Genomic DNA, 24,503 nt, shown 5'->3' on the forward strand with positions numbered 1-24,503 from the left:
GTGTATCTCACACCAGCTATATAGTTACAGTATTGACATTAGCAAGTTTTGTGGGTCTGATCATGAGGTAAATGTTATATCCAAACCGTCCATCCATTTGGCGAGATCGTCTGTAGGCTTCAGATGAAAAATAAGACATATCTAATTATCAAGTGGACCACACTGAAAAACTTAGTAGGAGATTGAACGTCTACCACTAAAACCCTTTTTGCGGTGCCAAAACTTTTGGATAATATGAAATTTACTTTTACTCTTCATTCAGGTCTTTTTGACCTTATGAATAGATTAGATGTAAAATAAATGCTATGGTGGGCCCATGTAACTTTGATCTCCTTTGAACCGTTGGTACAACTCGAGCTCGAGGAGCGTCAGTGCTCGTCTTCGCACGACACTTACCCACAGCAGCTATATAGCTGGTGTGTGGTACACCAGCCAATCCGCTTACCCTTGGGAGGGTGCATCCAAAGTGGCGCTTGGAATAGGAGCAGATTAGGTGAGACCGTAGATCCACCGAGATGGGCGGGACCCCCGTCTGGCAACTGTGCCGTTCGTGCATCGGTATCGAAAGCTCATTTTAAAGCATGATTAAAAAAATGAAGCAAATCTCAGGTGAACGATAATACAAGAAATGGTGGTAATTGACCAATAAAAACTTGTCGTGGGCCAAAAAAGTTTTGGATCAAGCTGATATTTGTGTGGTCTTTTTATCTAGATCTTTGTGACCTCATCAACAGGTTGAATGGAAAATAAACATTCCTGTGGGACAAATGAAGTTTTTAGTGGTGGGGATTCAATCACTACTGTTTCATGTGGTATGGTCTACATAAGATCCTAATCTACTTCCTTTTTGGGATAATGCTCTAAAATGATCTTTCAAATCGGTTGGATGGTGTGGATTTAAGGCGCATACATCATTATCAGCCCGACAGTCAGGGTCCCAGTACCCACATTGGTAGACCCTGGTCTCATCTAATCCTCTCCCCCTGGAACCGGGCGCGGATTGCGTCCTACCCCGGTAACCACGGTAATCCGGGCGGGCAGGGATCTGTGGGGCCCATCATGATATAAGTATTTTAATTTTCTCAGACTATTTTAAAATATAAACATAAAAATTAAGCAGGTCTACAGCTCCAGACCACACCAAAGGAAGCTGCAGTGATAATGACATCCACCGTTGAAAACTTTTTAAGGGCCGCCGTGGTGTTTTTCTTTTACCATCCACCTATTCATAAGGTCATGTGGACGTGGATGAAGTGAAAACACAAATATCAGCTTGATCCGAAACTTCTCTAGCTCCCAAGAAAATTTTAATGGTGGACGCTTGAGTCGCCACTTTGTGTTCCACATAAGACCTGTACGTGCCTCATTTTTTGTCTCACATCGTAAAATGATCCGAGAAAAATGATTAAGGAATGGATAAAACACTTACATCACGGTGGGCCCCACAGATCCTGCCAGGACGGATTACCAGCGGTAGGACGCAGTCCGGAAATCCAGTAGCTCCCTAAAAAAGGGAGACGTGACTCAAATGTCAGGGCAGACTTGTCTCTTACGGTAGAATCCGGCCAAAGCCCATCCAATCATGGGTCCAACTCCTTGAAATCCGCTGGAACCACCGAAAGAAATAAAATAATAAATAAATAAATAAAAGACTTTCTCACCAGCCTTGAGAAGTAGAATCGGGGCCCAATCCATCCCGTAATAATTAATTAAATAAAAGGCTTTCCCTTTAGAAGGAGGGAAGACCTTATTTCAAAAGTAGAATGGGGCCAAATCATCCAGTCCCACCCAAAACGCATTCCTTGGAATATCGTTGATGCGGATCGCCTTCAACCCAGGGCCACGAGAATCACATGTATGTGACTTTAAGCTCTATAAGGGCAGTTGTAACGTCTGTGTTACTCCTTTATCTATACCAATCCATGCTAGGAGGTAATGTTAAAAATCAAGAAGATTCAGCAACTAAAGTGAGCTATTGAGATTTGAATATGCCTTATTTTGGAAATGACGTCCAAAAAATGGACAAGCGCAATGGATAAAACACGAACATCAATTTCACCGGATCACCTTTGGAGATGAGCCCAATTACGAGTCAGATCCGAAACTCAAATGGGTCACACGATAGGAAATAGTCCTGACATGATCACACATAGATAGAAAACAAGAATGCTCTGTTAGATGTTTCCTCTGTACAAGTGCACATAGTCATAATCCAAATCGTTAAAATAATGTTAGAAACTGTGGATGGTCCATATGACTTATGATCCAAATGCAGCCTTAAAGCCTAAGACAGTAGTCTTCATACTTGAAAGATACAGACTTATGGTTGGCATCCCTTCCATTATTCCATAGGGGTGGTCACTTGAGTTGTGGAGCACTACTCCGATTTTTTATTTTTATTTTGGCCTCACAACCAAGACTCATGAATGGAGTGGATTTTATATATAGAACTAGTGGGCCCCACAGCTCTTAGGTGTTTTATGGATTGTGTAGAACCGGTGATGAGGGTCCCATGTAAACAAAAAGCTGTGGGGCCATGTAAAAACAGAGTTGTATGGAGCCCATTCCTACAATTGCAGTTACACGGAGCCCGTGTAAGCAAAAAGCTGTGGGGTCCACCGTGATGTGCATGTGATACTTTGGCCAGCTCACCCAAAAATTAATACGACAGATCCTATACTGAAGTAGGCCATGCCACAGGAAAAAAGTGATGATTGAACGTTTATCATTGAAAGCTTTGGTAGGGTCACTGAAGTTTTGTATCAATCTAATATTTGTGTTTTCTGTTCATCCTTACAGGTATAATTGAAACTGTATGAACAGTTTGGATGTCATATAAATATCATGGTGGGCCCGAGGAAGTGTCAATGGTGAGTGTTTCCATCTGCACTGTTTTGTGGCACATTAGAGTTTTGGATGCATTCAATCCCCACTGTTTCCTGTGGTGTGGCCTACTTCATTTTTAGGCCATGCCCTAAAATAAGCTGGCAAATTTGATGGACTGCCTAGATAAAACACATAAATTATGGTAGGGTCCATGGAGCTTTGACACCAGCTAGCTGGCTGGTGATCGGGCCACTAACCAAGCCGCATCTCCATGATACACACCATATGGGGGTCATCTCTGCAACCCTGTATGCAGATGTTATTCATGTGGACAAAGCTTGTTCACGTCATCGCCCGTGGAAAATGTTTTCACCTACTAAAAGTTTCTCATCTTACCTTGTGGGACCGACTGCGATTGGACTTTTTTTTTTTTTTTGTTAGGTGTATTATAGTTTTATAAGATGGCCTACCTGATGGTTGGATGAGCTGGATTGGATTTTTGGGTGATCTAGTCAAGTTGGTCTTGGCGCAACTATTGCAGGGGTTGGATCTCATAATCACTGTCTGGGCTTTACAATACTACTTGACTGCATCACTTCAAAGAAAAAAATGATACAGGAAAGCATAAAACAGATTCTTCTCTGGTGATTTAGGGCCCGTTTGGATGCACTTCCACAATAGGGGGTTTTGGAAAAGATGGTCCAAACCTGCTTTTTCCGATGAGTTGGCACTTGACAGCCTACTTCTTTGATGATTTTGAGGTCCATTTTCATACATTTCCACAAATTAGTTTTTTTTTTGCCAGTATGTTTTAAAGTGTCTATTTTGTCAAGCAGAAGAAGGGGATTTTGCAAAGTCACATCATCAATTGCTGTTTAGAACAAAACTGCTCTTAGGGCTCAAACACCCCTTGGGAGGGTGCATCCAAACAGGCCCTTGGAATCTAGTAGCTCCCTAAAAAGGTGGGGATGTGACTCAAAAGTAGTAGGATACTTGACTCTTAAAGTAGAATTTGGCCCAAAACCATCCAGTCTTGGGCCCAAAACTTTCAAAATCTGTTAGTACCCAACTAAAAGTGACAAAGACTTGACTCAAAAAGTAGAATTAAGGCTTAAACCTATCCAGTTCGGGTTCCACTAGGAATCTTGAAAACTAGAATCAGGGCCCAAACCCATCCATCGGAGCCATGGCCACTCCCAAAAATCTCACAGCACCCAATAATAAAATGGGCCACTTGAGTTTTTATCAGGCTGATTTTTGTACAATCACTTTATCCTTGTTAGTTACACTTGAGCAATGGGTCCGACGGATGATACACACCATGGTTGCACCACAGAAACCTATGGTTGGCATCCAAACCATTATTCCTTATGGGTGGCCAGCCTGAGTTGTGGATTTGGCTGATTTCTTTTGCCTCACAGCCTAGACTCAGGGATAGAACCTGATGGATGGAGTGATTTTACATATAGAAATGGTGGGACCAACTGCTCTTGGGTGTTTAATGCATTGTGTAGAACTGGTCCTGAGGATCCCATGTAACCAGAAGCTGTGGGACCATGTCAAGCCGGACTTGGAGGGATCCTATCTAAACCAAAGCTTTGTAGGACCCTGTAAAACTGGTATTGTAGAGAGTCCTTACCTAATTCATCTGTGGGTAGAAGTTGTGCAAGTGCAAGGAAACTTGTTTGCATCATCACCTGATCACCAGCCAAACCGTATCCCTGTGATACACACCATGTAGGGTCCATGTCTGCAATACTTATTCACTCTCACATAGTAGTTATTCACGTGCACGGAAACTTGTTCACATCACCATGGGATCACCCAGTCGAACCATGTCCCTCCGTCATACACACCGTTTGGGGCCCATTTCTGCAACACTTATTCACCCATGCGGAGAAGGACACGGATTTCCTGCGAAAGAAGTTCCTGCGCTGGGAACCTAGGTAGGGCCACTGTGATGATTTTGAGAAATCCTCTCCGTCCATCTGTTTTTTGAGTTCCTTTTAGGACATGAGGACAAAAACGAACCCTACCTAATTCCCTGTGATACACCCATCTTTGTCAATCCCACAGTTCCTCATTTCCATACCTCCTGCCCGCCCTCTCAACACCCCTCTAAAACACATTCCCGCTACCTTTCTCAATTATGGTGAACTCAATCCATTTCAAAACCCATCTCTGCCAGCAACCATCCGAAAACAAAAAACACAAAGAGACAAGAATGGGAAAGGATTTTTTATTTTTTATTTTTTATTTTTAAAAAAGCGATCTCTAACACTCCACATCTTTCGCGCATCTCAAATGGAAATGCCGATGTTGAAACTTTCTAGAGGCCCACCTCATGTGTATATGCCATCCAACCAAATATATAACTCTTGTGACCCATAGGAAGTTTTCAATGGTGGTTGTTAAATCACCACTGTTTGTGGTGTGGTCCATTTGAGATTTGAATATGCCTTATTTTTAAAATGACGTCCTAAAATGGGCAAGCCCAATGGATAAACGGACTGGATATAACACAAACATCAATTCGCATAGGATTCCACTTAATTCCTTGTTCCCCACATGATTTATTTATTTCATTTTTTACTGGTTTTGTTCTGAGGTGGTGGAGATTGAATGGTTACAATTGCTGCGGTTTGAGGCTTTTTAATGGTGCAATAGGGAAAGAAAAATTAAGACGGGAATGGTGAGGTTGAAGGTATTCACGCTAGTGTTAGGTTTCGATTTGAGGATTTTTTATTTTTATTTTTGGCTAGCAAGTACTTTGACTAGTTAACAAATATCAGTAGAAATCGAGATCAGTCACTGAAGGCATCACTAGCTTGCTGAAGCAAAATGACTTGTGTTCCAAATGACGTCTTAAAGTCTATTAAAGTAGTTTTCGTGGTCAAAATCACGCCTATGCCCCATCTAAAAAATTAATATTTTCCCACAAAATAGAGCCCAGTAGTTGAATAGACAGGACCAGTGACATGAATTGATTGTATAACAAGTTGGTGATAAACACAGGTGCGACCTTTAATTGGAAATAAAAGTGCATTAGTGCGCTAAGTAGCACCATGCACCATGCACTTTATTCTTTTTAATAGAATATTCATTGCTTTGTGTTGAGAAATTTGCGACTGTACGACCCATTTATGGCCCATTTAGGAAACTACGCCCACCTCATTTTCCTTTGCGAGAATACGCCCGAGCTGTACGGAAGGCTTGCCAAAGGTCGAAAATGCCCCTGCTTGTTCCTTCAAGCGGATATGTGGCGCTCGAAGAGAAGCGCTGACACTCCTCGAACTCCGAGTTGTACGAACGGTTCAAAAGATATCAGAGTTACATGGGCCCCACAGTTACGTATTTATTATATCCACAACGTTCATCCATAGTTCGAGATCATTTCGGAGCATTATCAAAAAAAAAAATCCTATCCAAAGATCAACTGGACCACACCACAAAGAGCAACGGAAAAATTGATTTTAACCGTTAAAAATTTTGTAGGGCCCACCATAACATTTATTTTCCATCCAATATATTCATAATGTCACAAAGACCTGGATGAAGAGGAAAAACAAATTTTGTAATGGTCCAAAACTTCTGGACCCTAAAAGGGTTTCAATGGTAGACGTTCAATCTTCCACTGCCTTTTACAGTGTGGTCCACTTGATAGCTAAATCTGTCTTATTTTTCTTCCCAAGCGTTAGTACGAGTTCGCCAAATAGATGGACGGTTTGGATATAACACATACCTCATAAAAGGACCCACAAAGGCGGTGGGGATTACAACAGGGAAAAAAAAGAGCTGGTATCTATGGCTACGGATTATAACCGTAGCGATAACCGCAACCAATGCTTTTTCAATATGTCCTCTACTATACATCGAAGGTCTTTCGATATATACTTCGATATATCGAATGTCTTTCGATTAATCGGAAAAGGTCCAAAACTGTCCAGCAACTTTGCATAAAAAATCCTGCAATTTTCGATTAATCGAAGTGTATTCGATATGTATCGAAGATATAGCTACAGATTATAGCTGTAGCCATAACTGTAGTCCGTAAAAGTCTATGCAAATTTTTTTATTTTTTTATTTTTTATTTTTTAGTTTTTATTTTTTACATGGAGAACTTTATTCTACCTACAATTTTCTCTAATACATATTTATATAAATATGTATATATAAGCATATAAAAAAAAATTCTCTCTTTTTTCATTTATTTCTCTATTCATTCAACAAGAATATCTTATAAACCAAAATTAGTTACTTGATGTACCCTATATGATTTTGGGGTAGGAGAAGATACTTTAGCCAACTAACCTAGTTATTTTCTAAGATTCCATCAGGTCGATGGTCGAAAATCCATTCAATTTTAGATTCACGTCATTTCCATGCATTTCCAATCTCATCCCAATTCCTCATTTCGGCTCCACTGATTCGTAGTGATTCGCAGTGCAATTCTTCACTTCCGACAATTCTGCATTTCCGCAATGCTAAACCATGATCATTCCCATGCTCACGGTCATCCCAAACATTCTGTGTTGATTCAGGACATTTCCATTGGTCAATTCCCTTCACTTCTGGGTCATATCGCTGATCATGAATTGATGCGATTTGACGCGAAATGCATGCAAATGACCATGAAGTGAAGAATTGACTGAAATGCCTCAAACGACCGTGAATCAACACGAAATTGTTTGGGATCACACGTGAAATGCATGGGAATGATCATGGTAAGAAGCTGAAATGCATGGAATTATCCGTGAAGTGAAGGGAATTGCAAATGCCTCGAAATGACTGAATCAACACGAATTGTTTGGGACGGTCAGTTGCATGGAATTATCATGGTTTGAAGTGATTTGACCGTAAAATGTATGCAAATGATCGTCAAGTGAAGGGAATTAACCGCGAAATGCCTCGAAACGACCGTGAATCAACACGGAATTGTTTGGGACGACCGTGAAATGCATGGGAATGATCATGGTTTGAAGCGATTTGACCGCGAAATGCATGCAACTGACCGTGCAGTGAAGGGAATTCATGAAATGCCTCAAACGACCGTGAATCAACACGGAATTGTTTGGGATCACACCGTGAAATGCATGGGAATAATCATGGTTTGAAGCGAATTGATCCGCGAAATGCATGCAATCGACCGTGAAGTGAAGGGAATTGCCGCGAAATGCCTCAAACGCCGTGAATCAACACGGAATTGTTCTGGATGACCGCTGAAATGCATGGGAATGATCATGGTTTGAGATAATTGACCGCGAAATGCATGCAAATGACCGTGGAAGTGAAGGGAATTGACCGGAAATGCCTCAAACGACCGTGAATCAACACGGAATTGTTTGGGATGACCGGAAATGCATGGGAATGATCATGGTTTGAGCGAAATGTGCATCACGTGAGTGAAGGAATGCAATGCCTCGAAAGACGTGAATCAACACGGAATTGTTTGAAACGAGATGCATGGGAATGATCATGGTTTGAAGTGATTTGACGAAATGCATGCAAATGACCGTGAAGTGAAGGGAATTGACCGCGAAATGCCTCGAAACGACGTGAATCAACACGGAATTGTTTGGGACGACCGTGAAATGCATGGGAATGATCATGGTTTGAAGATCGCGAATTGCATGCAAATGACCGTGGAGTGAAGGGAATTGACCATGAAATGCCTCGAAACGACCGTGAATCAACACGGAATTGTTTGGGATGACAGGAAATGCATGGGAATATCATGGTTTGAAGCGATGAAATGCAGGAAATGACCGTGAGTGAAGGGAATTGCCGAAATTGACCAAATGCGTGAATCAACACGGAATTGTTTGGAATGACCGAAATGCATGGGAATGATCATGGTTTGAAGGAATTGACCGCGAAATGCATGAAATGACCGTGAGTGAAGCGAATTGACATGAAATGCGTGGAAAGCGACTGTGAATCAACACGAATTGTTTGGGATGACGTCAAATGCATGAAAATGACCGTGAGTGAAGGGAATTGACCATGAAATGCCTCGAAACGACCGTGAATCAACACGAATTGTTTGGGATGACCGTGAATGCATGGGAATGATCATGGTTTGAAACGAATTGATCGCGAAATGCATGCAAATGACCGTGAAGTGAAGGGAATTGACCACGAAATGCCTCGAAACGACCGTGAATCAACACGGAATGTTTTGGACCACGAAATGCATGAGAATGATCATGGTTTGAAGCGAATTGATCGCGAAATGCATGCAAATGACCGTGAGTGAAGGGAATTGACGCGAAATGCCTCAAACGACCGTGAATCAACACGGAATTGTTTGGGATGACCGGAATGCATGGGAATGATCATGGTTTGAAGCGATGCGAAATGCATTTAAATGACTGTGTAGTGAAGGGAATTGACCGCGAAATGCCTCAAAACGACCGTGAATCAACACGGAATTGTTTGGGATGACCGTGAAATGCATGAGAATGATCATGGTTTGAAGCGAATTGATCGCGAAATGCATGCAAATGACCGTGAAGTGAAGGGAATTGACCGCGAAATGCCTCGAAACGACCGTGAATCAACACGGAATTGTTAGGGATGACATCGAAATGCATGGAAATGATCATGGTTTGAAGCGTTGACGAAATGCATGCAAATGACCGTGAAGTGAAGGGAATTGACGCGAAATGCCTCAAAACACCGTGAATCAACACGAATTGTTTGGGATGACCGAAATGCATGAGAATGATCATGGTTTGAAGCTTCGAAATGCATGCAATGCCGTGGAGTGAAGGAATGCAAATGCCTCAAACGCGAATAACAATTGTGGACACGAATGCATGGGAATGATCATGGTTTGAAGCGAATGAAATGCATCGAAATGACCGTGAGTGAAGGGAATTCGACCGAAATGATCGTGAATCAACACCGAATTGTTTGGAATGACCGCGAAATGCATGGGAATGATCATGGTTTGAAGCGAATTGACGAAATGCATGTAAATGACCGTGAGTGAAGCGAATTGCCGTGAAATGCCTGGAAACGAACGTGAATCAACACGAAATTGTTTGGGATGATCGCGAAATGCATGGAAATGATCATGGTTTGAAGCGAATGAGAAATGCATGCAATGACCGAAGTGAAGGAATGCGCGAAATGCCTCGACGTGAATCAACACGAATTGTTTGGGATGATCCGAAATGCATGGGAATGATCATGGTTTGAAGCGATTTGACCGCGAAATGCATGCAAATGACCGTGAAGTGAAGGGTATTGACCGCGAAATGCCTCGAAATGACCGTGAATCAACACGGAATTGTTTGGGATGACTGTGAAATGCATGGGAATGATCATGGTTTGAAGCGATTTGACCGCAAAATGCATGCAAATGACCATGCAACTTAAGAGACTAGAAGAAGCACACTATGAACACAACTTGGAAAACATGGAGTGTGTACCGACATGGGTGTGTACTAACAAGCTAACCTAAAAAAGTAAAACAAAAAAAATATATAAAAAAATAAAAACACATTAGAAAAAAAACAGAAAAATTACACTTCGATATATCGAAACTCTTCGATATAATCGAAACCTAATCGATTAATGGTAGAGTAAGTTGTCGATTATATCGAAATCTAGTCGATATAATATTAGTAAGTCATCCTTACAACCGACCGATATATCGACTATTATTCGATTGATCGAAAATAGTCACACACTGTCCAGCGACAAAATACTTTTTAAATTGTATTATCGATATAATCGAGTAGATGTCGATATATCGAAAATTGTCAGAAAATGTCCAGCGTCGAACTGCTTTTTTAGTGCAATTTTTCTATTTTTTTCTAATGTGTTTTTTTTTAATTTTTTTTATATTTTTTTTTGTTTTACTTTTTTAACTTAGCTTGTTAGTACACGCCCATGTCGGTACACACTCCATGTTTTCCAAGTTGTGTTCATAGTGTGCTTGTTCTAATCTCTTAAGTTGTATGGTCATTTGCATGCATTTTGTTGTCAAATCGCTTCAAACCATGATCATTCCCATGCATTTCACGGTCGTCCCAAACAATTCCGTGTTGATTCACGGTCGTTTTGAGGCATTTCGCACAATTCCCTTCACTCCACTGTCATTTACATGCATTTCGTGGTCAATTCGCTTCAAACCATGATCATTCTCATGCATTTCGCGATCATTCCAAACAATTTCGTGTTGATTCATGGTCATTTCGAGGCATTTCGTCAATTCCCTTCACTCCACGGTCATTTGCATGCATTTCGCGCAAATCGCTTCAAACCATGATCATTCCCATGCATTTCACGTCATCCCAAACAATTCCGTGTTGATTCACTTTCGTTTCGAGGCATTTCGCGTCAATTCGCTTCACTTCCTGGTCATTTACATGCATTTCGCAATTCGCTTCAAACCATGATCATTCCCATGCATTTCATCATTCCAAACAATTTCGTGTTGATTCACGGTCATTTCAAGGCATTTGCGGTCAATTCCCTTCACTCCACGTCATTTGCATGCATTTCGACAATTCGCTTCAAACCATGATCATTTCCATGCATTTCGCGTCATTCCAAACAATTCCGTGTTGATTCACTTTCATTTCGAGCATTTCGCGGCCAATTCCCTTCACTCCACTGGCCATTTGCATGCATTTTGCCAATTCGCTTCAAACCATGATCATTCCCATGCATTTCAGCGGTCATCCCAAACAATTCCGTGTTGATTCACTATCGTTTCGAGCATTTCGCGGCCAATACCCTTCACTTCACGGTCATTCGCATGCATTTCGCGGCAATTCGCTTCAAACCATGATCATTCTCATGCATTTTGCGGTCATCCCAAACAATTTCGTGTTGATTCACGGCCGTTTCGAGGCATTTCAGGTCAATTCCCTTCACTTCACAATCATTTTGCATGCATTTCGCGATCAATTCGCTTCAAACCATGATCATTCCCATGCGTTCACCGTCGTCCCAAACAATTCCGTGTTGATTCACTATCGTTTCGAGCATTTCGCGGGCAATTCCCTTCACTCCACGGTCATTTGCATGCATTTCAGCACAAATCGCTTCAAACCATGATCATTCTCATGCATTTCGCGTCATCCCAAACAATTCCGTGTTGATTCACGGCGTTTGAGGCATTTCGCGGTTAATTCGCTTCACTCACGGCCATTTACATGCATTTCGCATAATTCGCTTCAAACCATGATCATTCCCATGCATTTCGCTGTCATCCCAAACAATTCCGTGTTGATTCACGCGTTTGAGGCATTTCGCGGTCAATTCCCTTCACTCCACGGCCATTTGCATGCATTTCGCCAATTCGCTTCAAACCATGATCATTCCCATGCATTTCCTGTCATCCCAAACAATTCCGTGTTGATTCACTGTCGTTTGAGGCATTTCCGCAATTCGCTTCACTCCACTCCATTGCATGCATTTCGGCAATTCGCTTCAAACCATGATCATTCCCATGCATTTCCCTGTCATCCCAAACAATTCCGTGTTGATTCACGGTCGTTTCGAGGCATTTCGCGGTCAATACCCTTCACTTCACGGTCATTTGCATGCATTTCGCAGTCAATTCGCTTCAAACCATGATCATTCCCATGCATTTCGCGGTCATCCCAAACAATTCCGTGTTGATTCACGGTCGTTTCGAGGCATTTCGCGGTCAATACCCTTCACTTCACGGTCATTTGCATGCATTTCGCGATCAATTCGCTTCAAACCATGATCATTCCCATGCACTTCACGGTCGTCCCAAACAATTCCGTGTTGATTCACGGTCGTTTCGAGGCATTTCGCGGTCAATTCGCTTCACTCCACGGTCATTTACATGCATTTCGCGGTCAATTCGCTTCAAACCATGATCATTCCCATGCATTTCGCGGTCATTCCAAACAATTCCGTGTTGATTCACGGTCGTTTCGAGGCATTTCGCGGTCAATTCCCTTCACTCCACGGTCATTTGCATGCATTTCGCGCTCAATTCGCTTCAAACCATGATCATTCCCATGCACTTCACTGTCGTCCCAAACAATTCCGTGTTGATTCACGGTCGTTTCGAGGCATTTCGCAGTCAATTCGCTTCACTTCACGGTCATTTGCATGCATTTCGCGATCAATTCGCTTCAAACCATGATCATTCCCATGCATTTCACGGTCGTCCCAAACAATTCCGTGTTGATTCACGGTCATTTCGAGGCATTTCGCGGTTAATTCCCTTCACTTGACGATCATTTGCATGCATTTTACAGTCAAATCACTTCAAACCATGATCATTCCCAGCAAATCACGGTTGTCACAAACAATTCGTGTTGATTCACGGTCATTACAGTAAATTTCGGTCAATACCCTTCACTTCACTGTTTGGATGCATTTCGCGCTTAAATCGCTTCAAACCATGATCATTCCCATGCATTTCACGTCGTCCCAAACAATTTTGTGTTGATTCACGGTCGTTTGAGGCATTTCGCATCAATTCCCTTCACTTCACGGTCATTTGCATGCATTTCGCACTCAAATCGCATCAATTCATGATCAGCGGTCAGTTGCATGCAACTGACCGTGAAGTGAAGGGAATTGACCGCGAAATGCCTCGAAACGACCGTGAATCAACACGGAATTGTTTGGGATGACCGTGAAGTGCATGGGAATGATCATGGTTTGAAGCGATTTGAGCGCGAAATGCATGCAAATGATCGTGAAGTGAAGGGAATTGACCGCGAAATGCCTCGAAACGACCGTGAATCAACACGAAATAGTTTGGGATGACCGTGAAATGCATGGAATTGTCCGTGAAGTGGAGGGAATTGACGGTGAAATGCATGGAAATGACCACGAACTGATTGAAATTGACCGCAAAGTGAATGAAATGGATTTTCGACCATCGACCTGATGGAATCTTAGAAAATAACTAGGTTAGTTGGCTAAAGTATCTTCTCCTACCCCAAAATCATATAGGGTACATCAAGTAACTAATTTTGGTTTATAAGATATTCTTGTTGAATGAATAGAGAAATAAATGAAAAAAAGAGAGAATTTTTTTTATATGCTTATATATACATATTTATATAAATATGTATTAGAGAAAATTGTAGGTAGAATAAAGTTCTCCATCTAAAAATAAAAATAAAAATAAAAAATAAAAAAATAAAAAATTTGCATAGACTTTTACGGACTACGTTATGGCTACGGCTATAATCAGAGCTATATCTTCGATACATATCGAATACACTTCGATTAATCGAAAATTACAAGATTTTTTATGCAAAGTTAGACAGTTTTGGACCTTTTCCGATTAATCGAAAGACATTCGATATATCGAAGTATATATCGAAAGACCTTCGATGTATAGTAGAGGACATATTGAAAAAGCATTGGCTGCGGTTATCGCTACGGTTATAATCCGTAGCCAAAGATACCAGCTCTTTTTTTTCCTGTTGTAATCCCCACCGCCTTTGTGGGTCCTTTTATGAGGTATATGTTATATCCAAACCGTCCATCTATTTGGCGAACTCGCACTAACGCTTGGGAAGAAAAATAAGACAGATTTAGCTATCAAGTGGACCACACTGTAAAAGGCAGTGGAAGATTGAACGTCTACCATTGAAACCCTTTTAGGGGTCCCAGAAGTTTTGGACCATTACAAAATTTGTTTTTCCTCTTCATCCAGGTCTTTGTGACATTATGAATATATTGGATGGAAAATAAATGTTACGGTGGGCCCTACAAAATTTTTAACGGTTAAAATCAATTTTCCCGTTGCTCTTTGTGGTGTGGTCCAGTTGATCTTTGGATAGGATTTTTTTTTTTTGATAATGCTCCGAAATGATCTCGAACTATGGATGAACGTTGTGGATATAATAAATACGTAACTGTGGGGCCCATGTAACTCTGATATCTTTTGAACCGTTCGTACAACTCGGAGTTCGAGGAGTGTCAGCGCTTGTCTTCGAGCGCCACATATCCGCTTGAAGGAACAAGCAGGGGGCATTTTCGACCTTTGGCAAGCCTTCCGTACAGCTCGGGCGTATTCTCGCAAAGGAAAATGAGGTGGGCGTAGTTTCCTAAATGGGCCATAAATGGGTCGTACAGTCGCAAATTTCTCATAACTTTGTGTTATTATATTCACCATAAGTAGGTGATAGGAAGCATTGGTCGGTGCTCAATGGACCCCATCATATTGTCTATATTTTATTAAAGTAGTCCATTTATTTTGCTGAATCATTTTCAAACATAATCCCAAAAATGAGCTACATCCAAATATTAAGTAGACCACACGAAAGAAAACATTAATGGTGATTAAATGCCTATCATTAAAAACTTCCTAAGTCCTACATTAATGTTTATTTTCCATCAAACCTATTGAATAGGCCACATGGACCTGGATGAAGAGAAAACATACACAAAGACCAGATTTATCCAAAACATTTGTGGGCAAGAATTTTTTAATGGTGAGCGTTCAATTTTTGGGCTCATGACCTAAACTGATTTGGAAAAATCAATGGATAGAATAGATAAAAAATCGACGGATGACATGGATAAAATACATACATTATGGTGGATATAGAACTTTTACGGTAACACCTTAATAGTTGTTACATTGACCGTGGGACCCATCTTGATATATATTGTATATCCATGCGGCTTATCAGTTTTCCCAGCTTATTTTAGGACATGGTCCAAAAATTGAAGCATATCCAAATATTGAGTGGACCATATCACACGAAACGGTGGTCATCAAGAAGTTTTTAATGGTGGCATTCAATCCCCACTGTGTGGTCCACTAGAGAATAGTATATGCTTCATTTTCGGGATGATTATCTTAAAATGAGCTAGGAAACCTGATGAACAGCATGGATATACAACAAATACATCGAGGTGAGTGCCATGGTTAGGGTAACACTTGCTGACAAGTTAGCCTAGTAACACCTAGTTGGCTGGCTTTCAAAGGGAGGCAGATTTTTGTCAAAGGGGTGTTACCTGTCCATTCATTTTATGTGCTCATTTTAGTACATGCGACTAAGAATGAGGCGGATCCAAAACTCAGGTGGGCCACATAAGAGGAAACAATGAGGATTCAATGACCACCATTGAAACATTTGTATGGCCACAAAAGTTTTACATTCCATGCTAATATTTTTGTGTTTTCACTTCATCCTGTGTAAACAGTTTGTATGGCATACAAACATCAAGGTGGAGCCCCCCCGTAGGCATTTCTTTTCCTAATTTTTCCTTTCATGCTGCTCACTTGAGTTTTAGATCCGCTTCATTTTTGGTAGAATGTCGGAAAATGAGCTTACAAAATAGATGAATGGTGGTGGGTATCTCACAATCATCACAGTGGGCTCCACTTAGCATCTCAGACTTCTTGGGAAAGGCTTTGGGAGGAAATCCACATCCCTTTCAAAGCCTAAAACATGGCTGAGACTGTAAATGAGCTGGGCCTAAGTTGCCCTCAGCTCAGATTTTGAACTGTTTTGAGTCGGGCGGTTGGGCCGGCCCTATTCAAAATTTAGATTATGGTAGGCCTGAGCCCAACCCATTGATAGCACACCTAGGTACTATGTTGATTTGTGATGAGGGTCAAATATTACATATCAGACCCCAATTATTACCTGATTTTATGTATGTGATAATGCTTAACGGAGTATTTTAATTATATTTTTGTTGCAGGATGAAATCAGGAGCGTTGATGGAAAAAGAGTACTACAAGCATGGATTTGACACTCCGAAGTCACCAGAGCAAGAGACACACTCCAGAGAGCTAAGACTGAAGAATTTACATGCCAGGGATCCGAGGAAATCAAGCCGTTTACATTAAAAAGGCCCAAAAATGGTCCAGAATGCAAGATCACATGGTTTCCGCCATCCGATTGACTCGAAACTTCATACATGAGATGGGGGGCATAAATAAACCATACACATAAAATTTCAACCATTTCATATCTCGGGAAGTGGCCCAATGGCCAAATCAGCCATTTAATTCCTTAAGTGGGGCCCACCTGGTCTCTGGATATGCATAAAATTAATCTCAACCCATTATATGAGGAGACAAAACAGATGGTCAGATTAGATTTTGAAAGAAACATTGTAGGGGACCCCACCTTGTGTGACATGTGCATAGTGCACATGTGCACTGCCCGTGCACCGAATGAACCAAGTCGGTCAGCAACGCTGACCTGACTTCCTTCCTAAGACGGCAGTTGCCATTTCTGGCGCTGCGTAATGGACGGAAAGTCTATTTTTACGGACCTCTGTGGGCCCCATCCATGACACGTACGTCTAATCCAAACCATTCATCGTGTGGAAGGATTCGATAACTACAAAATCATGTTTACATTTTGTGCCCATACGTGCACACGTGTGAGATACAGAGGCCACAAGTGGACTGCCCTTTGACGTTCAAAATTGATTTTATTGTAATTTCTTCTATGGGTCGTGTCAATGGATGTTCAAAACCATCCATATCTGACCGAAATTTCGTCGTGCATCCAATGGACGGCTTGGATTTTCCTAAAAACGCTTATGTGGGGCCCACCGAGCATCACAGCGCTGGACGTGCGAAGGCTTACGCACGTCCACGAAAAGTGGACTTTCGGGCAGTTGTGGCCCACTATCTTTGATCAGATGGAAGATCTGATCCGTCCATCATATAGACCAGCCAAAAACGTCCCAGGAGACGTTGATTTTACAAATAAAGTACAAAGAACAAGGGACTTATGAAGGTACAAAAGTTTGCTGCGAAAAGGCTTTCGCTGCGCATACAACAACTTTCCAAATCCGATTTTCTCCACTCTGGCCACTCCAGCAGCTATAAAAAGGAAGGCAAAATGGGGGATCGAGAGTTTGGGGAGAGCCAGGGAGGAAAAAAGCTCGTTTTGGAAAAGGAGAAGAAAGAAGAGAAGAAAGCAACAGAGAGAGGAGGGAATTCAAGAGCGATTCTAGGGAGCCGGATCATCCAAGTTTTGGAGATTTTTCAGCTTGGAGAAGCAAGAGATAGAGAGGAAGAAAGAAGGGAGAGATTGGAAGGATGTTTTTCTTTTATCATCTATATTTTTCCTTCTTTCCAATTGATTCCATGAGTTGCTAATCTTTTAGCTAGGGCTGAGATGAAGCCCCTAATTTGAATGACTCTTGTATGTGTTGATTTCATCTGAATTTGATTGGTTTGTTTCTTTCTCTACTGTGCTTAACTGAAATTTCTGTACTTCTCCATTCTAAGAGCTCAACCAAAGTCTAGTTATGGATGTTGTTTGGAATATTATTCTAGGTGCTTGTGTCTGACCATAAACAGGTTCCTATAGAGGAAGAAACAGGAATCTACATCTCTCCATGCCTGACCATGGATGGAAAGAAATTATCCATATGCTTTAAGGAATTATACATTCTGTGTGCCCGACCAAGGACATAGAGTGCGCTTTATTTATTTTGATATCAATCTGAATTAGGGTGAATCAACAGGTAGAACAAGGTTTATGATAATTAGGGGTGGATTCGAAAGTCCTAGTCTTCTCCTTGATTGAATTTTTCTTATTGCTCTCGGTTATTTTTTCATTAATTTTTGTTTAGTTTACTCAATTACTAGCTCAAATATTTGTTGGATTAGTTAAGAAGAGTCTTTAATTTTGAATTGTGACAACCAGTCCTCGTGGGAACGATCTCGTAATACGTACCATATCTACATCTGATTCGTATACTTGCGAGTTTAAAATCATTTAAATCAGGTTGGTTTAAATAAAACAACAAGTTTTTGGCGCCGTTGCCGGGGACTGTTTCGGTCCAATTGGATTTAGGATTCTCTCTTATCATAATTCATAGTCTTAGGTTTTTACTAACTTTAGGTTAATTTTTTTTTTTTAGAAACTAACTTATTTCCTGTTTTGTAGGGTCCTGACATAAACTACTAATTTGTTAATCTCTTTCTAAATTCTCTACTTTTTTTTTTTTAATTTCTATTTTTAGAATCAGGGTTTTATTTTTTAGAAATTTTCTATTTTTAGATTTTGATTCTTCTTTTAAGTAACTTTCTATTTTCTAGTTTTAGAAATTTTTTCTTTTTTTAGAAACTAACTTAGCTTTTTATTTTTTAAGATTAGAAACTTTCTTTTTTAGAAATTAACCGTTGCTTAGGATTTTTTTTCTAGCATTATTTTTTTTTATTTTTATTTTTAATGTTTACAGGAATTGAGGAAGGAAGCTGCTAAATAAGATTGTCTTCAAAAGGAGGAGCTCTCAAATCTTCAGACATTCATCATCGCCTTTTCCGGGTTCTTCCTTCCAATTCTCGTTTACATAGCTTTCTCTCATTTTTTAGGAATTCATAACTTTTATTTTTAGTTTTATTCATCTTAGGTTGCATCTTAGTTTAGTTTTCTTTCTTATATTGATAACATAGTTTATGCTAGGACGTAGATCTCTGAACATAGAACTAGCACTTTTCGATCCTGAAATAGAAAGAACCTTTCGTAGAAGATTTAGAAACATCCTATTTGAAATGGCGGAAGAGAATGGAACTAAAGCTCTTAGAGATTATTCAGCTCCTGTCCAATTCAATGCGCCTTCATGTATAGTGTTGCTTGCCACCACGGTAGCACACTTTGAACTTAAACCTGGGGTCATACAATTATTGCCCTCCTTTTATGGTTCAGATAAGGAAGATTCATATCATCATGTGAAAGAATTCTTAGACATTTGCTCCACCTTTAAGTTCCAAAACTTTTTAGACGATTCGATCCGTTTGCGCCTTTTTCCTTTTTCTTTGAAGGATAAGGCGAAAGCATGGTTGAATTCTCTAGGAGTTGGGTCTATCACTACATGGGACCAACTGTCTAAGAAGTTCTTAAACAAGTTCTTCCCGGTTCACAAAACTAATGCTCTCCGTAGAGAAATTACGAATTTCACACAAAAAGAGGGTGAGCACTTTCATGAATGTTGGGAAAGATGGAAGGATTTACTTCTTAAATGTCCACACCATGGTTTTGAAAAGTGGCAACAGGTTCAATACTTTTATGACGGTCTGACACCCCAAAACCGTCGCATGATTGACGCCACCAGTGGAGGGTCATTCATGACCAAAAGTGATGTCGAAGCTTGGAATTTCTTTGAAACCTTGTGTGAAAACTCCCAGCAATGGGACTATTCAAATAGAGGCGAAAGAAACTCTCAACCACTGAAGAAAGGGGGTATATACGAGGTAGGAGTCACGCCAGATCTTTATGCCAAAATTGATAGCCTGACAAAGAAAGTGGATGCTTTAATGTTAAATAATGGACCTCCACAAACAACTCAAGTCGAGTCATGTGCCATATGTTCTAGTCTCGCCCATCCTACGCAGTCTTGTCTATCTAGTTCAGCATTTCCAGAATTTCTCTCTGAACAAGTACATGCTATGAACACCTTTCGGAGAACTGAGAATGATCCTTACTCAAACACCTACAATCCAGGATGGGCTAGACATCCAAATTTCTCTTGGGCAAAAGGACCACAACAAGGAGGACCATCTGGAAATCCTCCTATGCAACCTTACTCCCAAGTTGGCAGTCAACAACCTCAGCAGTTCTCACAGTATCAACAAGTACCTCCACAATCTAGGAAACCATCTCTTGAGGAATCTTTTTATGCAGAGTTCACTTCAATTTCAAAAAGACAACCAACATACTTTACTAGCTAACCAGCAGAGTTTACATACAAATGCGCAATCCATTGCTAAGCTGGAAGTACAGTTGGGTCAACTTGCTGCCACATTGAGTGAGAGAGAGAAGGGCAAGTTCCCTAGTCAACCTGTGGTAAATCCAAAAGGACAGTATGAGATTGGCTCTAATTCAAACCAAAAACAATATCATGAGCAAGCCAAATCAATCATTACCCTTAGGTCCGGTAAACAGATCGAAAACAAAGTAGAGATGCCTAGGGAAGAATCAAATTCCAAATCCGAAGATCAAAATGAAGCGGAGAGACATACTAATGCATCAAAAGTCCAAAAGCACTCTGACTCTCCACAAACTACTTATGTGCCATCTTGTGTGCCTAAAGCACATTTTCCTCAACGTCTGGCACCGGTTAAGAAAGGAAACAACTTTAATGAGATATTGGACATGTTTAAGCAAGTCCAAATCAACATTCTGTTGCTTGATGCTATCAAGCAAATCCCTACTTACGCTAAGTTTCTTAAAGATTTATGCACTCAAAAGCGTAAGCTGAATGTTCATAAGAAGGTCTTCCTTGCAGAGCAACTCAGCTCCATGATTCAAAACAACACTCCTCCTAAATTTAGGGATCCAGGAGCTCCTACCATTTCTTGTGTCATAGGAGAGCATAAGGTTCAGAAAGCGTTGCTTGATTTAGGGGCCAATGTTAATTTGTTACCATATTCGGTCTATGAGCAGCTAGGACTTGGTGAGCTGAAACCAACTAAAATAACATTACAACTAGCTGATAGATCTATCAAGGTGCCCCGTGGTATTATTGAAGATGTGCTAATCTAGGTTGATAAGTTTTATTTTCCAGTGGATTTCATCGTTCTAAATACTCAACCTGTCCAGAATCCTACAAGTCAAATCCCGATTATCTTAGGACGTCCATTCTTGGCCACATCCAATGCTATCAAAAATTGCAGGAATGGAGTTATGAAGTTGTCCTTTAGTAACATGAAGATCAAGCTCAACGTTTTCAATGCTGCACAACAACCAGCAGACTCGGAGGATATATGTGAAGTGGACATGATTGAGAGTCTAGTGCATGAATCTTTCCTTCAATCTTCCGAAGACACACTTGAGACTTGCTTAGCACATTTTGGCATGGATTTTGACATAGAGAATTCCATCCAAGAAGTCAATGCATTGCTCGATTCTACTCCTATAATGGAGACTGTCAAATGGAAAGCGAAAGTGGAACCACTTCCACCCTCTGAGTCTAAACGGGTCCCATCTATTGAGAAACCACCTGAACTTGACCTTAACCAATTGCCTGAAAACCTCAAGTATGCATTTTTAGGTCCGTCTGAGACCCTACCTGTCATCAGAATGTCTAACCTTGAGAAGGAACAGAAGAACAAGTTGCTTAAAGTGCTGAGAGAATATAAGGCGGCTATTGGGTGGACGATAGAGGACATGAAGGGAGTAAGCCCCACTTTGTGTATGCATCGTACTGATCTTGAAGAAAATGCAGAAACATTGCGTGAAATGCAAAGGGGGCTTAACCCTAACATAAAAAAGGATGTTCGAGCGAAGGTGCTTAGATTGTTAGACGTTGGTATCATTCCAACGGAGGTGCTTAGGTTGTTAGACGTGAAAGAAGTCATTCGAGCAGAGGTGCTTAAATTGTTGAATGTCTACCCCATTTCAAATAGCACAGTTCAAGTTGTTCCCAAAAAGTCTGGGATTGGTTAATCAAGATGTTGAGGAAATTTAGTTGGCGGACCCAGGTTATCAAGATTGATTAGTTCATGGTCCATTCTTGTCTGGCTGAAGACGTTAAACTTAGCGCTCCTGGGAGGCAACCCATCATTTCATTTCATTTTATTTTTCTAGTTAGTTAGTTCAATGTTTGTGGGTAACATTACTGCAAATCCTCACGAGACTACAACTCGTCCACTAGGGGCAACCTAGGGGTTTGAAGGCTTGTTGCATACGCTAAATGCAATCAAGAGCACCTGCGAAAGTGGTATAGGTAGGATCTTCTTTTTGTGATGTTATTTTTGTTATTTTGTTTTTGTTGATTTCTCTCTTGTGCTGACCCGCTCTTACGCTGATATCTTTCCATCACTCCTCTTTTATTTTCGTTGTGCCATGTGCATTGCATGTTTATTTCTTTTATATTGAGGACAATGTAAATTTTAGGTTGGGGGTGGGCGATTAGGTTGCCTCATCAGTATTTTCTTGGTCTTGAGCACAAATTGTGAAAAATTTTAAATTTTTCTGAAATTTCTTGTGCATTTGAAGTGATTGTGAAGGATAAGGGTGATTTTAACATTGCAAGGTACAAAATGTCGATAATTTATAACTCTTGGATTCAGCCATCCGTTAGATTTCACAGTTAAGTTTGAATTGTTAACCCATGATTAAAACTTTTAAACTTTGATTGAGTCATGATCTCACATATCACATCTCGGTTGCACATTAAGGTTCTGTTTCAACATTGAATGATTAACTTGGTAATCACTAAGCATGAAAGGAACCAGCCTGAAATTTTTAGATTTGGTCTATAACTAAGAATTGAAAGAAAGCGTAAGTCATATAATCTTCACCATAGGTTTGCTCCCTATAGATGAAGATTCGATTCCCCATAATTGACATGAGAAAAGGGTTAGGTGTACAATCTTTACCATAGGTTTGCTCCCTATAGGTGAGGATTTGATTCCCTTCCTTGGCGTTACTGTTCATGAAAAAATCAAAGGCTGATAGAATGAAAAGTTAATCTGTACGGCAAGTGTTGGTTTCAATTGTCATGCATTCTGTTGTTAATTACTAATGATATCATGAAATTGACAATTGGATCTCTTAATGATAGTAAGCCGAGATTACACTATACACTCATGGAACTCAATGTTTAGAATATTCTAATTAATGGATTAATATTTTGAAATTGATTATGAAGTTTATCGTGAGCTTGATTCCAGAAAGAAAAAAATTTTGTGCACCATTCATGAATCTTAGAATTCTCGCGCCTCGATGATTTGTTCACAAGTCACTCAGGTTTACAGAAATTGTTGTGTATTTCTAAAATTATTTTTCGCATGTTTTGCTCGGGACTAGCAAAATGCTGGTTGGGGGTTGTGATGAGGGTCAAATATTACATATCAGACCCCAATTATTACCTAATTTTACGTATGTGATAATGCTTAACGGAGTATTTTAATTATATTTTTGTTGCATGATGAAATCATGAGCGTTGATGGAAAAAGAGTACTACAAGCATGAATTTGACACTCCGAAGTCACCAGAGCAAGAGACGCACTCCAGAGAATTAAGACTGAAGAATTTACATGCCAGGGATCCGAGGAAATCAAGCCGTTTACATTAAAAAGGCCCAAAAATGGTCCAGAATGCAAGATCACATGGTTTTCGCCATCCGATTGACTCGAAACTTCATACATGAGATGGAGGGCATAAATAAACCGTACACATAAAATTTCAACCATTTCATATCTCGGGAAGTGGCCCAATGGCCAAATCAGCCCTTTAATTCCTTAAGTGGGGCCCACCTGGTCTGTGGATATGCATCAAATTTAGTCTCAACCCATTATATGAGGAGAAAAAACAGATGGTCGGATTAGATTTTGAAAGAAACATTGTAGTGGACCCCACCTTGTGTGACATGTGCATAGTGCACATGTACACTGCCCGTGCACCGAATGAACCAAGTCGGTCAGCAGCGCTGACCCGACTTCCTTCCTAAGACAGCAGTTGCCGTTTCTGGCGCTACGTAATGGACAGAAAGTACATTTTTACGGACCTCTATGGGCCCCATCCATGGCACGTACGTCTAATCCAAACCATTCATCGTGTGGAAGGATTCGATAACTACAAAACCATGTTTACATTTTGTGCCCATACGTGCACACGTGTGAGATACAGAGGCCATAAGTGGACTGTCATGTGACGTTCAAAATTGATTTTATTGTAATTTCTTCTATGGGTCGTGTCAATGGATGTTCAAAACCATCCATATCTGACCGA

The 24,503-nt window shown here is 40.6% G+C and overlaps 1 protein-coding gene and 1 non-coding gene across 2 annotated transcripts in view; one reads left to right on the forward strand and one right to left on the reverse strand.

Annotated features, from left to right (window-relative positions):
• The window catches only part of LOC131257911 (protein-tyrosine sulfotransferase-like), a 90,582-nt gene that overhangs the window by 14,126 nt on the left and 51,953 nt on the right, over nucleotides 1–24,503 (forward strand). The window lies entirely within an intron of this gene.
• On the reverse strand, nucleotides 19,700–19,806 carry LOC131217726 (small nucleolar RNA R71). The gene has a single exon (XR_009157317.1). It is a non-coding gene; the product is annotated as a small nucleolar RNA R71 (small nucleolar RNA).

Source organism: Magnolia sinica, chromosome 10 (genome assembly GCF_029962835.1).
Source record: "Magnolia sinica isolate HGM2019 chromosome 10, MsV1, whole genome shotgun sequence".
Taxonomy (NCBI): domain Eukaryota; kingdom Viridiplantae; phylum Streptophyta; class Magnoliopsida; order Magnoliales; family Magnoliaceae; genus Magnolia; species Magnolia sinica.